This window comes from Aquarana catesbeiana, linkage group LG01 (assembly GCF_042186555.1).
Source record: "Aquarana catesbeiana isolate 2022-GZ linkage group LG01, ASM4218655v1, whole genome shotgun sequence".
NCBI lineage: Eukaryota > Metazoa > Chordata > Amphibia > Anura > Ranidae > Aquarana > Aquarana catesbeiana.
This window is the reverse complement of record NC_133324.1, coordinates 543,517,551-543,535,307: the sequence shown is the minus strand read 5'-3', so window position 1 is coordinate 543,535,307 and position 17,757 is coordinate 543,517,551.

Genomic DNA, 17,757 nt, shown 5'->3' with positions numbered 1-17,757 from the left:
ACTCCAAGATGGTGAGAAATAAGATTCTTTGGTCTGATGAGACCATGATAGAACTTTTTGGCCTTAATTCTAAGCGGTATGTGTGGGAAAAAAACAGGCACTGCTCACCACCTGTCCAATACAGTCCCAACAGTGAAGCATGGTGGTGGCAGTATCATGCTGTGGGGGTGTTTTTCAGCTGCAGGGACATGGTGACTGGTTGTAATCGAGGGAAAGATGAATGCAACTAAGTACAGGGATATCCTGGACGAAAACCAGAGTGCTCAGGATCTCTGACTGGGCCGAAAGTTTACCTTCCAACAAGACAATGACCCTAAGCACACAGCTAAAATAATGAAGGAGTGGCTTCACAACAACTCATGACTGTTCTTGAATGGCCCAGCCAGAGCCCAATTGAGCATCTCTGGAGAGACCTAAAAATGGCTGTCCACGAACGCTTACCATCCAACCTGACAGAACTGGAGAGGATCTGCAAGGAGGAATGGCAGATGATCCCCAAATCCAGGTGTGAAAAACTTGTTGCATCTTTCCCAAAAAGACTCATGGCTGTATTAGCTCAAAAGGGTGCGCCTACCAAATACTGAGCAAAGGGTCTGAATGCTTAGGACCATGTGATATTTCAGTTTTTCTTTTTTAATACAACTGCAAAAATGTCAACAATTCTGTGTTTTTCTGCCAATATGGGGTGCTGTGTGTACATTAATGAGGAAAAAAAATGAATTTAAGGGGGTCTGAATACTTTCCGTCCCCACTGTGTGTGATAATATATACATATTTATTAACCACTTGCCGACCGCCTAACGTAGATATACGTCGGCAGAGTGGCACGGGCAGGCAGAATCACGTATATATACGTGATCTGCCTCCCGCGGGCGGGGGGTCCGATCGGACCCCCCCCGGTGCCAGTGGCGGTCGGCATCTGACTGGGAGCGTCGGGAGGCGAGGGGGAGACCATCCGATCGTGGCCCCCCCCTCGCGATCGCTCCCAGCCAATGGGAATCCTCCTCTGCCTGTGTGTAGTTTCACACAGGCAGAGGATGTGATGTCATCTCTCCTCGGTCTGGCAGTTTCCGTCCAGCGCCGAGGAGAGAAGACATGTAAGTGCACACAACACAAACACACACAGTAGAACATGCCAGGCATACCTTACACCCCCGATCCCCCCCCGATCGCCCCCCGACCCCCCCCCCAATCACCCCCCCCCCCCTGTCACAAACTGACATTAGCAGTATTTTTTTTTTTTTTTTTTCTGATTACTGCATAGTGTCAGTTTGTGACAGTTACAGTGTTAGGGCAGTGAGTGTTAGGCCCCCTTTAGGTCTAGGATACCCCCCTAACCCCCCCTAATAAAGTTTTAACCCCTTGATCACCCCCTGTCACCAGTGTCACTAAGCGATCATTTTTCTGATCGCTGTATTAGTGTCGCTGGTGACGCTAGTTAGTGAGGTAAATATTTAGGTTTGCCGTCAGCGTTTTATAGCGACAGGGACCCCCATATACTACCTAATAAATGTTTTAACCCCTTGATTGCCCCCTAGTTAACCCTTTCACCACTGATCACCGTATAACTGTTACGGGTGACGCTGGTTAGTTCGTTTATTTTTTATAGTGTCAGGGCACCCGCCGTTTATTACCGAATAAAAGTTTAGCCCCCTGATCGCCCGGCGGTGATATGCGTCGCCCCAGGCAGCGTCAGATTAGCGCCAGTACCGCTAACACCCACGCACGCAGCATACGCCTCCCTTAGTGGTATAGTATCTGTACGGATCAATATCTGATCCGATCAGATCTATACTAGCGTCCCCAGCAGTTTAGGGTTCCCAAAAACGCAGTGTTAGCGGGATCAGCCCAGATACCCGCTAGCACCTGCGTTTTGCCCCTCTGCCCGGCCCACCCAAGTGCAGTATCGATCGATCACTGTCACTTACAAAACACTAAACGCATAACTGCAGCGTTCGCAGAGTCAGGCCTGATCCCTGCGATCGCTAACAGTTTTTTTGGTAGCGTTTTGGTGAACTGGCAAGCACCAGCCCCAAGCAGTGTCAGGTTAGCGCCAGTACCGCTAACACCCACGCACGCAGCATACGCCTCCCTTAGTGGTATAGTATCTGATCGGATCAATATCTGATCCGATCAGATCTATACTAGCGTCCCCAGCAGTTTAGGGTTCCCACAAACGCAGTGTTAGCGGGATCAGCCCAGATACCTGCTAGCACCTGCGTTTTGCCCCTCCGCCCGGCCCAGCCCACCCAAGTGCAGTATCGATCGATCACTGACACTTACAAAACACTAAACGCATAACTGCAGCGTTCGCAGAGTCAGGCCTGATCCTTGCGATCGCTAACAGTTTTTTTGGTAGCGTTTTGGTGAACTGGCAAGCACCAGCGGCCTAGTACACCCCGGTCGTAGTCAAACCAGCACTGCAGTAACACTTGGTGACGTGGCGAGTCCCATAAGTGCAGTTCAAGCTGGTGAGGTGGCAAGCACAAGTAGTGTCCCGCTGCCACCAAGAAGACAAACACAGGCCCGTCGTGCCCATAGTGCCCTTCCTGCTGCATTCGCCAATCCTAATTGGGAACCCACCGCTTCTGCAGCGCCCGTACTTCCCCCATTCACATCCCCAACCAAATGCAGTCGGCTGCATGAGAGGCATTTTCTTTATGTCCTCCCGAGTACCCCTACCCAACGAACCCCCCCAAAAAAGATGTCGTGTCTGCAGCAAGCGCGGATATAGGCGTGACACCCTCTGTTATTGTCCCTCCTGTCCTGACAATCCTGGTCTTTGCATTGGTGAATGTTTTGAACGCTACCATTCACTAGTTGAGTATTAGCGTAGGGTACAGCATTGCACAGACTAGGCACACTTTCACAGGGTCTCCCAAGATGCCATCGCATTTTGAGAGACCCGAACCTGGAACCGGTTACAGTTATAAAAGTTAGTTACAAAAAAAAGTGTAAAAAAAAAAAAAAAAAAAAAAAAACACATACAAAAATATAAAATAAAAAAAAATAGTTGTCGTTTTATTGTTCTCTCTCTCTCTATTCTCTCTCTATTGTTCTGCTCTTTTTTACTGTATTCTATTCTGCAATGTTTTATTGTTATTATGTTTTATCATGTTTGCTTTTCAGGTATGCAATTTTTTATACCTTACCGTTTACTGTGCTTTATTGTTAACCATTTTTTTGTCTTCAGGTACGCCATTCACGACTTTGAGTGGTTATACCAGAATGATGCCTGCAGGTTTAGGTATCATCTTGGTATCATTCTTTTCAGCCAGCGGTCGGCTTTCATGTAAAAGCAATCCTAGCGGCTAATTAGCCTCTAGACTGCTTTTACAAGCAGTGGGAGGGAATGCCCCTCCCCCCCAACGTCTTCCGTGTTTTTCTCTGGCTCTCCTGTCTCAACAGGGAACCTGAAAATGCAGCCGGTGATTCAGCCAGCTGACCATAGAGCTGATCAGAGACCAGAGTGGCTCCAAACATCTCTATGGCCTAAGAAACCGGAAGCTACGAGCATTTTATGACTTAGATTTCGCCGGATGTAAACAGCGCCATTGGGAAATTGGGAAAGCATTTTATCACACCGATCTTGGTGTGGTCAGATGCTTTGAGGGCAGAGGAGAAATCTAGGGTCTAATAGACCCCAATTTTTGCAAAAAAGAGTACCTGTCACTACCTATTGCTATGATAGGGGATATTTACATTCCCTGAGATAACAATAAAAATGATTAAAAAAAAAAAAATGAAAGGAACAGTTTAAAAATAAGATAAAAAAATAATAATAATAAAGAAAAAAAAAAAAAAAAAGCACCCCTGTCCCCCCTGCTCTCGCGCTAAGGCGAACGCAAGCGTCGGTCTGGCGTCAAATGTAAACAGCAATTGCACCATGCATGTGAGGTATCGCCGCGAAGGTCAGATCGAGGGCAGTAAGTTTAGCAGTAGACCTCCTCTGTAAATCTAAAGTGGTAACCTGTAAAGGCTTTTAAAGGCTTTTAAAAATGTATTTAGTTTGTCGCCACTGCACGTTTGTGCGCAATTTTAAAGCATGTCATGTTTGGTATCCATGTACTCGGCCTAAGATCATCTTTTTTATTTCATCAAACATTTGGGCAATATAGTGTGTTTTAGTGCATTAAAATGTAAAAAAGTGTGTTTTTTCCCCAAAAAATGCGTTTGAAAAATCGCTGCGCAAATACTGTGTGAAAAAAAAAAATGAAACACCCACCATTTTAATCTGTAGGGCATTTGCTTTAAAAAAAATATATAATGTTTGGGGGTTCAAAGTAATTTTCTTGCAAAAAAAAATTATTTTTTTATGTAAACAATAAGTGTCAGAAAGGGCTTTGTCTTCAAGTGGTTAGAAGTGTGGGTGATGTGTGACATAAGCTTCTAGATGTTGTGCATAAAATGCCAGGACAGTTCAAAACCCCCCCAAATGACCCCATTTTGGAAAGTAGACACCCCAAGCTATTTGCTGAGAGTCATGTTGAGTCCATGGAATAATTTATATTGTGACACAAGTTGCGGGAAAGAGACAATTTTTTATTTTTTTTATTTTTTTTTGCGCAAAGTTGTCACTAAATGATATATTGCTCAAACATGCCATGGGAATATGTGAAATTACACCCCAAAATACATTCTGCTGCTTCTCCTGAGTATGGGGATACCACATGTGTGAGACTTTTTGGGAGCCTAGCCGCGTACGGGACCCCGAAAACCAAGCACCGCCTTCAGGCTTTCTAAGGCCGTAAATTTTTGATTTCACTCTTCACTGCCTATCACAGTTTCGGAGGCCATGGAATGCCCAGGTGGCAAAAAAACCCCCCAAATGACCCCATTTTGGAAAGTAGACACCCCAAGCTATTTGATGAGAGGTATAGTGAGTATTTTGCAGACCTCACTTTTTGTCACAAAGTTTTGAAAATTGAAAAAAGAAAAAAAAAAAATTTTTTTTCTCGTCTTTCTTTATTTTCAAAAACAAATGAGAGCTGCAAAATACTCACCATGCCTCTCAGCAAATAACTTGGGGTGTCTACTTTCCAAAATGGGGTCATTTGGGGGGGGTTTGTGCCACCTGGGCATTCCATGGCCTCCGAAACTGTGATAGGCAGTGAGGTGTAAAATCAAAAATGTACCCCCTTAGAAATCCTGAAGGCAGTGCTTGGTTTTCGGGGCCCCGTACGCGGCTAGGCTCCCAAAAAGTCCCACACATGTGGTATCCCCATACTCAGCAGAAGCAGCTAAATGTATTTTGGGGTGCAATTCCACATATGCCCATGGCCTGTGTGAGCAATATATCATTTAGTGACAACTTTGTGCAAAAAAAAAAAAAAAAAAAAAAAAAATTTGTCACTTTCCCGCAACTTGTGTCAAAATATAAAACATTCCATGGACTCAACATGCCTCAAAGCAAATAGCTTGGGGTGTCTACTTTCCAAAATGGGGTCATTTGGGGGGGTTTTATGTCATCTGGGCATTTTATGGCCTTCAAAACTGTGATAGGTAGTGAGGAGTAAAATCAAAAATGTACGCCCTTAGAAATCCTGAAGGCAGTGATTGGTTTTCGGGGCCCCGTACGCGGCTAGGCTCCCAAAAAGTCCCACACATGTGGTATCCCCATACTCAGGAGAAGCAGCTAAATGTATTTTGGGGTGCAATTCCACATATGCCCATGGCCTGTGTGAGCAATATATCATTTAGTGACAACTTTTTGTAATTTTTTTTTTTTTTTTTTGTCATTGTTCAATCACTTGGGACAAAAAAAATGAATATTCAATGGGCTCAACATGCCTCTCAGCAAATTCCTTGGGGTGTCTACTTTCCAAAATGGGGTCATTTGTGGGGGTTTTGTACTGCCCTGCCATTTTAGCACCTCAAGAAACGACAGTCATAAATTAAAGGCTGTGTAAATTCCAGAAAATGTACCCTAGTTTGTAGACGCTATAACTTTTGCGCAAACCAATAAATATACACTTATTGACATTTTTTTTACCAAAGACATGTGGCCGAATACATTTTGGCCTAAATGTATGACTAAAATTGAGTTTATTGGATTTTTTTTAGAACAAAAAGTAGAAAATATCATTTTTTTTCAAAATTTTCGGTCTTTTTCCGTGTATAGCGCAAAAAATAAAAACGGCAGAGGTGATCAAATACTATCAAAAGAAAGCTCTATTTGTGGGAAGAAAAGGACGCAAATTTCGTTTGGGTACAGCATTGCATGACCGCGCAATTAGCAGTTAAAGCGACGCAGTGCCGAATTGTAAAAAGTGCTCTGGTCAGGAAGGGGGTAAAACCTTCCGGGGCTGAAGTGGTTAACACACTGCAGCCCTCAAAAATTCCACTCTCCTGCTCGCATTTTGAGGGTGGATTTTGATGACTGGCTATATATATATATATATATATATATATATATATATATATATATATATATATTATCTCTCAAAAGTGAGTACACCCGTCACATTTTTGAAATTTTATTATCTTTTCATGTGACAACACTGAACAAATTACAGTTTGCTACAATGTAAAGTAGTAAGTGTACAGCTTGTATAGCAGTGTAAATTTGCTGTCCCCTCAAAATACAGCCATTAATGTCTAAACTGCTGGCAACAAAAGTGAGTACACCCCTAAGTGAAAATGTCCAAATTGGGCCCAATTAGCAATTTTCCCTCCAACATGGCACCTCATGGCAAAGAACTGAGATCTGAAAAAAAAAAAAAGAATTGTTGCTCTACATAAAGATGGCCTAGGCTATAAGAAGATTGGCAAGACCCTGAAACTGAGCTGCAGCATGGTGGCCAAGACCATACAGCGGTTTAATAGGCACTGCCAGCACTGGGGAGCTACAGTTCATTGAGGGAACCATGTACTGTGACATACTGAAGCAGAGCATGATCCCCTTCCTTCGGAGACTGGGCGGCAGGGCGGTATTCCAACATGATAATGACCCCAAACACACCTCCAAGATGACCACTGCCTTGCTAAAGAAGCTGAGGGTAAAGGTAATGGACTGGCCAAGCATGTCTCCAGACCTAAATCCTATTGAGCATCTGTGGGGCATCCTCAAACGGAAGGTGGAGTAAGGCAAGGTCTCTAACATCCACCAGCTCCGTGATGTCATCATGGAGGAGTGGAAGAGGACTTCAGTGGCAACCTGTGAAACTCTGCTGAACTCCATGCCCAAGTGGGTTAAGGTAGTGCTGGAAAATAATGGTGGCCACACAAAATATTGACACATTGGGCCCTATTTGGACATTTTCACTTAGGGGTGTACTCACTTTTGTTGCCAGCAGTTTAAACATTAATGGCTGTGTGAGTTATTTTGAGGGGACAGCAAATTTACACTGTTATACAAGCTGTACACTCACTACTTTACATTGTAGCAAAGTGTAATTTCTTCAGTGTTGTCACATGAAAAGATATAAAATATTTACAAAAATGTGAGGGGTGTACTCACTTTTGTGAGATACTGTATATATTTCAAGAATAAGATGCACTCCAGAGGACTTGTTACAAATTCACCTATGTTTTATTCGTGCAATATACAATACACTTGATCGTCAATGTTTCAATCTGACTAGGGACTTTTATCAAGATGTTACAAAGTCCCTAGGCGTACTTCCGTGAGGGAAGCTGGAGAGTTCCTTTAACATACCGGGCCTATTCTGGCACTTCTCTGCTACATGTAAAAATCATAATTTTTTTGCTAGAAAATTACTCAGCACATCAGCGTACAGGGCACAACACATCAGGGTACATCAGGGCACATCAGGGCATGGGGCACATAGCACATCAGGGCACATGGCACATAGCATGTCACGGGACACATTAGGGCACATGGCACATTATGGGGCACATTGTTTACTAGCCAACATGCAGAATAGCGCAGGAAGCGTCTATAATAAGTTCTCTCTCATTTCACGATGCTCCCCGGTGGCCCCTCCTCTCTTCTCGTCCATCCCAGATGATGTCACAAGCAAATGGGGATGGACGAGAATAGAGTAGGGGCCACCAGGGAGCAGTGCTGCGTGACATGAGAGAGAACCTATCACACGCTTCCTGCGCTATTCTGCATGCTGGCTAAATCTCAATCTACCCGTCAGGCGCCAGCTGTCGACGATTGACGGGCAGATCGCCGGACCTCCGATGCAATAGGCGGCCGCTGAAACCAGCCCACTGAGCCATCGGCCCACCGGGAAGCTCCCGGTAGTCCCGATGGCCAGTCCATCCCTACCATTGGCGGCTTGGCGCCCATGTCTCCCCTTCTACTCTTCTGTTGCAGCTTTCAGGTTCCCAGCCCAGCCACAAAGAGGTAGCCTAACTCCAGTCAGCTGTGTCAGGAAGATACTATCCACTAACTCAGGGCTCAAAATTTCAAGTCCTGAGCTACTAGCCAGGTCTCAAGGGTTACTCGCCACCAATTGCCCCACCCAACCCTTACCCTGCCCCGCCCTTAATCACGCCATCATAAATTATCTCATAAAATGACACTTAAATGTTTTATGCAGAATTAAGTTACAAAAATAGATATTAAGAACAACTTTATCAGTTCCCCTCAGCACAGCCTCACCAGTGCCCATCATTGCAGTGTGACCTGTGCCCACCATTGCAGCCTCACCGTGCCCCACATTGCAGCCTCACCATGCCCCACATTGCAGCCTTGCCAGGGCGGACGGATCATGATGAGTTAGAGGAGAGCCAGGATCGCAGAGCAGTAAAACACGCTGTAATAGCCGACATTGAAACTGTCTCCGCTCTGCTCACTCTCACACAGCCCCGCCTCCTCCTAACCCCGCGCCTGTGATAGACAGAATGCATCCCCGCATTGGACCCGCGTTCTGTCTATTACGGGGTTAGGAGGAGGCGGGGCTGTGCGAGAATGAGCAGAGCGGAGACAATTTCAATCAGCTGTTACGGCGTGTTTTACCGCTCGGTGATCCCGCGGCTCTCCTCTAACTCCATGTACTCTTCCACCGGGAGAACGGCTCCCGATCAACTCCGCCCGCCGGCGTTGCTGGCCCCCCCATTCCCAGGCAGCCCGACTCCTCACCAGCCCTCATTTTCCGCTCGCAAAATGCGAGTAGAAAATTTGAGGGTTGCACTAACTGATCATAGCCCAGACCTACGGGTTTATTTATGTCTATATATACATGCATATATCTTTTCATTTTATATCATTGCTTATCAGCATTATTTGAGGTGTACGTACTCTCATCTGATGTCGATATAGTCCCTCATACACCATTCAATCTGATTGCTTAACCGCTTAAGCCCTGGAAGATTTTATCCCCTTCCTGACAGAGCACTTTTTGCGATTCGGCACTGCATTGCTTTAACTGACAATTGCGCGGTCGTGCGACGTTGCACCCAAAAACAATTGACATACTTTTCCCACAAATAGAGCTTTCTTTTGGTGGTATCTGATCACTGCTGCGGTTTTTATTTTTTTGCGCTATAAACAAAAAAAAAGAAAAAAAACAAATATTCTTTACGTTTTGCTATAATAAATATTTCCCAAAAATATATAAAAAAAAAAAATTCCTCAGTTTAGACCGATATGCATTCTTCTACATTTTTTTTTTTTTTTTTTTTACCAAAAAAAAAAAAAAAATCGCAATAAGCATATATTGATTGGTTTGCACAAAAGTTATAGCATCTACAAAATAGGAGATAGTTTTATGGCATTTTTATTATTAATTTTTTTTTTACTAGTAATGGCGGCAATCTGCGATTTTTATCGGGACTGCCACATTATGGCAGACACGGACAATTTTGACACATTTTTGGGACCATTGGCATTTTTACAGCGATCAGTGCTATAAAAATGCATTGATTACTGTAAAAATGTCACTGGCAGGGAAGGGGTTAATACTAGAGCCCGATCAAGGGGTTAATGTGTTCCCTAGTGTGTGTTCTAACTGAAGGTGGGAGGGAACTGTGTAGGGGAAGAGATAGATCGCTGTTCATACTCTGTATGAAGAATCTGTCACTTCTCGCCTCAGAGAACCGGAAACTGTTTACACACACAGATCCCAGTTTTCCGTGTGCCCCGACTGTGTGTTCGCGACCGCCGGGCGCCCACGGAGCCGATGCGAGTGAGCAGGGGGTGCGCGCGCTCCTAGTGGCCACAGGACGAAGCGTCGTCACATAACGTTGTTTCACCCAGACGTGCCATTCTGCCGCAGTACAACTGCGGCAGCTGGTCAGCAAGTGGTTAAGATCATCTGTTGATTGTAACAAGCAACAAGCTTAGCGCAGAGTGTTGGTAGTTTTTCCCTTTATAGCCAAAATCATTGGCTGTGAGCCTGCTGACAAACTTGTGCTTGTACTTATCCAACTACAGCACTAGCTGCAGGGGGTGCGCGTGTGTGCTCCTATAAACCCAGGAGTTCTCCCGTGATGTACGGGTTCATTGCGGGGGAAAACACAGCCACTGGTCAGCAATAAAACTACAACTGCTGGCCGGCAAGTGGTTAAGGACAATACCACCACTCCCTTTTGGGGTGTCTTGTGGCATGGGCGGTCCCCGTCTGGCTCCCCGTGACCTGCAGTGGACTCCATTTACGTGTATTTCCGATATATTTTCTTTAAACTTTATCCTTCATTATACTGTTTGATTGATCTGATTTGTTCATTCTGCGCAAGACTCTGTATTTTGTCATTTATACTCTCTAAGTTAACAATAAAGCTCTTTTGAAATCTTAAGAAAAAAAAAAAAAAGGACAATACCACCAGAGTAAAACAAATATATGCCTAACTTTTGTAGGTATTGCTGAATTGTTAGGCCTATAGCTAAAAAGTTCAGACAAATCCACAGAAGCCTTAGATTTCATACACCATACTGAAGATAGTCAGCAAGCTATAAAGGGTAAGTTCACCTTTACAGAAAAATCTGCAAGGTGAACTTACAAGGACCCCCTCCTCACCGCTAATCCTCCCCCCCCCCCCATCCCACTGACCTGCAGCGCGGCAATTTCCCTTTCTGAGCCCCGGTATAGCCACCTCACGGGTCCGGGGCTTAGAAATCCCCGGGGCTTAAAGGGGTTGTAAAGGTATAAATTTTTTCACCTTAATGCATTCTATGCATTAAGGTGAAAAAACTTTTGAAAATACCGCCGCCCCCAGCCCCCCCGTTTTACTTACCTGACACCTCGAAACTCGGCCGCTCGCTCCCGACCTCCATTCAGCCGATCAGCCTGGTTGCTGATTGGCTATAGTGGATGGATTGAAAGCAGAGCAGCCATTGGCTCGCGCTGCTGTCAATCACAGCCAATGACGCGGCGCGCCGGGGGCGGGGCCGAGTGATACAGCGAGCGGCTATAGCCGCCGGCTGTATCACGGGAGCGCGCCCGCAATAACTAACCACCATGCGAGAGAGCTCGCATTAAGGTGGTTAGTTATTGCGGGGAGGAGCTGAGACAGCCGCCGAGGGACCCCAGAAGAGCAGGTTCGGGGCCACTCTGTGCAGAACGAGCTGCACAGTGAAGGTAAGTATAACATGTTTGTTATTTAAAAAAAAAAAAAATTTACCCTTACAACCCCTTTAATCTCCTAAAAGTACACAGTCAGGAGGAACGTTTAGGAGCATTCTAATTGGTCGGCGCCGTCACATGGGCAGCACTGACCAATCAGAACCCGCATAGCCCGTTCTCCCAGCGGGGAAGAAGAGTGAAAGCTGCAGGGATTTCTAAGCCTCGGACCCCTTAGGTGGCTATACCGGGGCTCAGAACGGGAGATCGCCACGCTGCAGGTCAGCGGGACTGGGGGGAATGAGGAGGAGGTCCTGTGTAAGTTCACCTTACAGATTTTTCTGTAAGGTGAACTTACACTTTAAGCTTAATAATGGCATGCAATGCCAAGCTGTGGTTTCCAAAGCAAGCAAAATCCTTTGTATTAAAAGAGGTATGGACTGCAGAGAGAGAGCGAGACACATCATTTCGTCCCTGTACAAATCATTAGTAAGACCTCATCTGGAATATGCAGTTCAGTTTTGGGCACCAGTTCTCAAAAAGGATATCAGGGATCAGCTATGAGGAAGGATTATCTGAACTAAATTTATTCTCTCTTGGGAAGGGGAGGTTAAGGGAGGGGATATGATCAACATGTATGAACAGGGCAGCCATCAGAAATTTTTGGGCCCCTTACACAGCTTTAGCACCCCCCCCCCCCCGAACCTGACGACCAACATTCCCCAGGGCGCCATCCTACTGAATCCGCACACCGGCCACCTCACCTGTACGCACTTAGCCCCCCCCCACAATCCTGTATATATGTCAGCCCCCCTCACACCTGTATATATGTCAGTGCCCCCCCCACACGCCTGTGTATATATATGGCAGCCCCTCACATACACAAACCTGTATATATGGCAGCTAGGGTTGCCACCTGTCTGGGTTTCAGACCGCCTGAAACCCGAACACATTAGTGTCTGTTACACTCTCACACTACCCAAAGCCAGCACTAACAATTCTCCCCCCCCACACACAGATGAGAGAGTAGAAAGGGCTTGATCTGCTCTTCTTCCTCCCGCCCCTACCCCTCTGTGTCTGCCCACACTCCAAGCCCCGGTGCTGTGCCTCAGAAAAGGAAAGCGGGGGCCAGAAATCTGAAGTCCAGCAGCCTCAGCTACATCTGGGTGAGAGGTGCTTACTGCCAAGGGGTGAGTGAGCTTCTCTCTCCTGCCTCTGAGTGAGTACACCAAGTTAAATCAGGGTTCTCAGAGCACCCTTTACATCAGAGTTCCCTCTTACACCAGGGGCCACAGTGTTCCTCCTTACATCAGAGTCCACTCTGTACATCAGAGTTCTCAGTGTTTCCCCTTAGATCAGGGTTCCCAGAGCATCCCTTATGTTAGAGTCCCCAGAGTTCTCCCTTACATCAGAGTCTGCAGAGTCCCCCCCCCCCCCCCCCCCCCCCCAGTGTAGAAGAACTTTGATGTAAAAGGGGAACACTGTGGACTCTGATGTAAAAGGGGACTCTTGTGCTTAACTTCATTTAAGAAATGTTATTTTAATCAAACAGGTTTTTATTGGTACAGAAAAAAAAAAACACCACACAAGGTATACAGAGTATACATTTTCACATATAAAATCAATAAAAGGAGTAACATTGTGACCACCATGAGGCAAACACAAACCATCTTAAATACAGAAGGGGGTGATGCCTAGGTATGGAGGACCTATATAGTGGTGGGTAGCATATGGGTTGATGGCAATTTACCATCGGTATAGTACACACACACACACACACACACACACACACTTACTTTCTGGAGCATTTCTGACTTGTTAAAAGTATCAGGAGGAACATGCCAGCCAGCACTTCGGGTCTGCCCGAAGAGGGCATGTCTAACTCAGGGTCTCTGGGGCCTGAAGCCATCTATCCCAGATTTTGCTGTATTTGCATCCCCTGTGCGAGTATAAAAGCTTTTTATATTTCAGGCTGTTATTCACTTCTACCAACCACATCCCGAACTCTGGAGGGGTGGGCCTCATCCACTGCCTTGCTATGATTTTCCTGGCCGAGAATAATGTTTTATTTAAAAATATTTTTGTAAATTTATTGATATCTGGCTCTGGATATATGCCCAGTAAGCAAGATTTAGGATTCACAGTGATAGGGGATCCCATGTTGTCATGGAGAAATTGCACAATTTGCATCCAGAAACCCTGCATCTTGGGGCAATCCCAGAGAAGATGGTAGAATGTTCCTGACACCAGATTACACATGCCACAATTGGCTGTTTGGTCACGTTTATAACGCGACACTCTGAGTGGAGTGAGATATGCCCAGTGAACAATGTATATCTGTGTGATCAGATAATTTAGGAGACACCAGTTTGCAGTTATCAAGGGCATCACTCCATTCTTCATCTTCTATCACCCCAGTATTCTCCTCCCACCTAGTTTTGAGTGTATACGCTGATCTGGCCGCTGAGGGCATAAGTAGCATGCTATAAAAAGTAGATATCAATTTCTTGGGATCTCGGCTACAGATTACCGCCATGAGAGAGTTCACTTCAAATGGGGGGTGGGGGGGGGGACCAGTCAGAAATTGTGATCTAAAGGCATGTTGGAGTTGAATGTATCTGTAAACATTTGGGGCAGAAGGTCATTTTCATCTCGCAGCCTGTCAAACCCTTTCAGGTCGCCGTCAGAGACCAGGTGAGATAGGTAGTATATCCTCCTAGATCTCCAAAGTTCCGAATCAGGCATAGAGCCAAATTCCAACAAATCTAAATTGTACCAGATCGGGGTGTGGTCATGCAGGGAGGGTAGTTGTAGTTTGGCAGTCGCTATGGCCCATATGCGCCAATATTGGTGAAGCAGTGATGTCCTCTCTTTAGTCAAGCGTGTCGGTTGTGTCCGCCCTGTAATGGCCACTAGAGGGTCTCCAGTAGAGCGGGACCATTTAGGGCACAGAAAGGTAAGGAACCTGACCCCTGTCAGTTTTCCCTATGTGGAACAGTTGTGATAGTTGCGCTGCTATATAATACAAGTTAAGGTCAGGTAGAGCTGTCCCTCCCATATCTGTGGGGTTTAAGAAATGTTATTCAGTTATTATTATTATACAGGATTTATATAGCGCCGACAGTTTACGCAGCGCTTTACAACATTAGGGCAGACAGTACAAGTACAATACAATTCAATACAGGAGGAATCAGAGGGCCCTGCTGGTTAGAGCTTACAATCTAGGAGGGAGGGTCAAGTTATACAAAAGGGTAATAGCTGTGGGGGATGAGCTAATGGAGAAAATAGTGCAGTTGTTAGATGGAGGCAGGATAGGCTTCTCTGAAGAGGAAAGTTTTCAGGGATCGCCTAAAAGTGGATAAATTTGGAGACAGTCTGACAGATTGGGGTAGGGTATTCCAGAGGATGGGCGAGGCTTGGGAGAAGTCCAGGAGGCGGATATGGGAGGAGGTGATGCGGGAGCTACAAAATATATGCATAGTTTATATAAAAAATTAAAATAAATAAATGATTGCTGTGCGCCGCTAAAGTGTTCGGGTTTGACTTGAAGAAAAGGTGGCAACCCTAATGGCAGCCCCTCACATACACAAACCTGTGAACACACAAGGCTCTGGCCCCTCCCTGTACACAAACAACCCCCCTCCCTTTCCCTCACAGCCCCTACTTGTAAAGGTCTTCCTACCTAGTCCCAGACAGTTTTCACAAAGCTGACATGTTGCATACACATAGTAGCCAGAGATGGCAGTAAAGAGCTTGATGCCTGAGCTCAGTGACATGAGAATAGCAGAAGCTGTGAAATCATTTCTGTAATGCACAGCACGGCTCCTCTTCACCCGTCCTGCCTTCTTCTGGCCCGGGCGGGCCCCTTGGGTCCTGGGGCCCCTTACAGTTGTGACAGCTGTACCCCCCTGATGGCGGCCCTGTGTATGAATACATAAGTGGTCGAGTGGTCCATATAGTGAACTTGGTGGAGAGTTATTCACCTTAAGGTCATCACAGAGGACAAGGGGGCACGCTATGTCTAGAGGAAAAGAGATTTAATCTCTAAATATGAAAATACTGCTTCACAGTAAGACCCCTTTCACACTAGCCTGGAGATAGGCTTTGAAGACTTTTGGAATGTCCAACTTGTGCAGATCAGCATCTGATTCCACTGGGAAGGCTGGAAGCACCCATTCACTGGAGAGATGAAATGTCGATGCCACTTTTGGGACAAAATGATCCAATGGTCTCATCACAACCCTGTCTGGGAAGAACATGGAATAAGGTTCTGCCGCCCCCAATTCTTGGAGTTCCGACACCCTTCCCCCTAAAGTTATGGCTAATAGGAAGGCCATTTTAAAGGCGATATCCCATAATGAACAGTCTTCTGTCAGTGTACGAGGAGGGTTTGCTAGAGAGTTGAGGACTACTGCCAGGTCCCATTGAGGCAATCTATTTCTCTTGGGAGAGCGTAGTCTAAGTACTACTCTAATGAAGTGCTCCACCAGCAGGTTTGCTGCCCATTTCTTTTGGGTAAAAGCCAAGATGGCTAAAATTTGCACCTTAAGCGAACTGAGCCCCAAATCCAATCCGGATTACAGGAAAGACAGGATTTGAGATACATTTGGGTCATTAGGGTCAAACGTCCAGCTGCAAAGCTCGAGAACCTATTCCATATTCTGTAGTAGATGGCATTGTTTGACCCCTTTCTGGAACTCTGTAAAGTTCTAATACCCTCTGGAGAACATCCTAACTCTTGTAACCCCTGCTTTACAATCTCCAGGCTGCCAAGGTCAGTCGTGATGGTTGCAGCTGTAGGGTATCTCCTTCAGACAGGAGATGAGGAGTCACTGGCAGAGTGATCGGTGTGCACACACTGAGATCCATTGCCAGAGAGACTTATGGTCTGTGAGGCCAGTAAGGAAAAACTGACGACTGTCAAAAATCTCCTCAGGAATTTCAGGATTAAAGAAATTGGAGGAAAGGCATAGGTCAGTTGCCCAACCCAAGGATGGGTAAAAGCATCTGTCCCCTCCGCTAATGGATGAGGGTAGCGTGAGAGGAACTGGCTCAAGTTGCAGATGGTTGATGAGGCAAAAAATATCCATCTTGCGAACACTTTGGCGTGAAGGGATCATTCGTTGGGGTCCATGAATTGTCTGGATAGGTGATCTGCTTCCAAGTTCTGACAGCCTGGAAGATATATGACCCTCAAATCTGGGAGATATTGTTGTGCCAAAGTCATGATTGGTCCCACCTCTCAAGAGGGATTGGCTGCACTCCCCGCCTTGTCGCTGTATGCAGGACACTGCTGCCGAGTTGTCCAGATGGAGCAGGACTGGGCGACCCTGTATGTGCAGCAGCAAGGTGGCCAACACCAAGAATGCTGTTTGAAGTTCCAGAATATTGGAAGCTAGGCACTGAGTGGGAAATTACCGTCTGTCCTGGATCTTGAGTTGTTCGCAGGTGGGCCCCACCTTGCTGTGCTGGCATCTGTGGTAACAATGATCCATGGCTGTGGCCCTAATGGACTAAGCCATTTAGCGTTTTTTTTTTATATACCACCAGAGATTCTGGCACCTCCAGCTGGTGATCCTGATTGGCTGGGCTAGACGAACTCTTCCACTGCATCAGGAAGCCTTGTTGGAAAACTGAGTTTCCAGTGAGCCCAGGGGATCATCAGAATTCATGGAGCCATTGTCCCGAGAGGACTCATGCACTGGGATGCTGACATCACTGGTGCAGCCAATGCCTGTTGGAATATCTCCCTGATTTTGGGGAGTTTGAGGTGGCAAAGAAACTGAGGCCGCCTGAGTATGGAATTGGGCCCCTAGGTAGACCATATTCTGTGTAGGCTCCAGCTGGCTCTGGTAATGCCTGTCCCTCAAAGTAAAACTGGGGAACTGCTGGTATGACTGAAGGATCGGGACATGCCGATAGGCATATTGCAAGTCCACTGTAATCCTCCAGTCTCCTGGTTGAATGACCTTGATTATGGTATGGATAGACTCTATCTTGAGCCTATCCGGATAAATTGATTCAGCCTCTTGAGGTAGTTCTGGAGGCTGCTGTTTGAACAGCCAATAATGGCCTTGCGCCACTGTGGACTGAATCTGCCATTTTTTGGCAGTGGTCTTGCCGGAACTGGGTCACTTTGAGCCACCTGGCTCCAACTGCCTCCTGAGCGGGCCTGGCGTTAAAAGGGCTTCTGGGTATCTTGGGGAGCCGCAGGGGTCTTAACTCTCTGCGATCTTACAAAGGTTGACTGTGTACCCCTCCAACGCCTTCTGCAGTCCTTGGATGG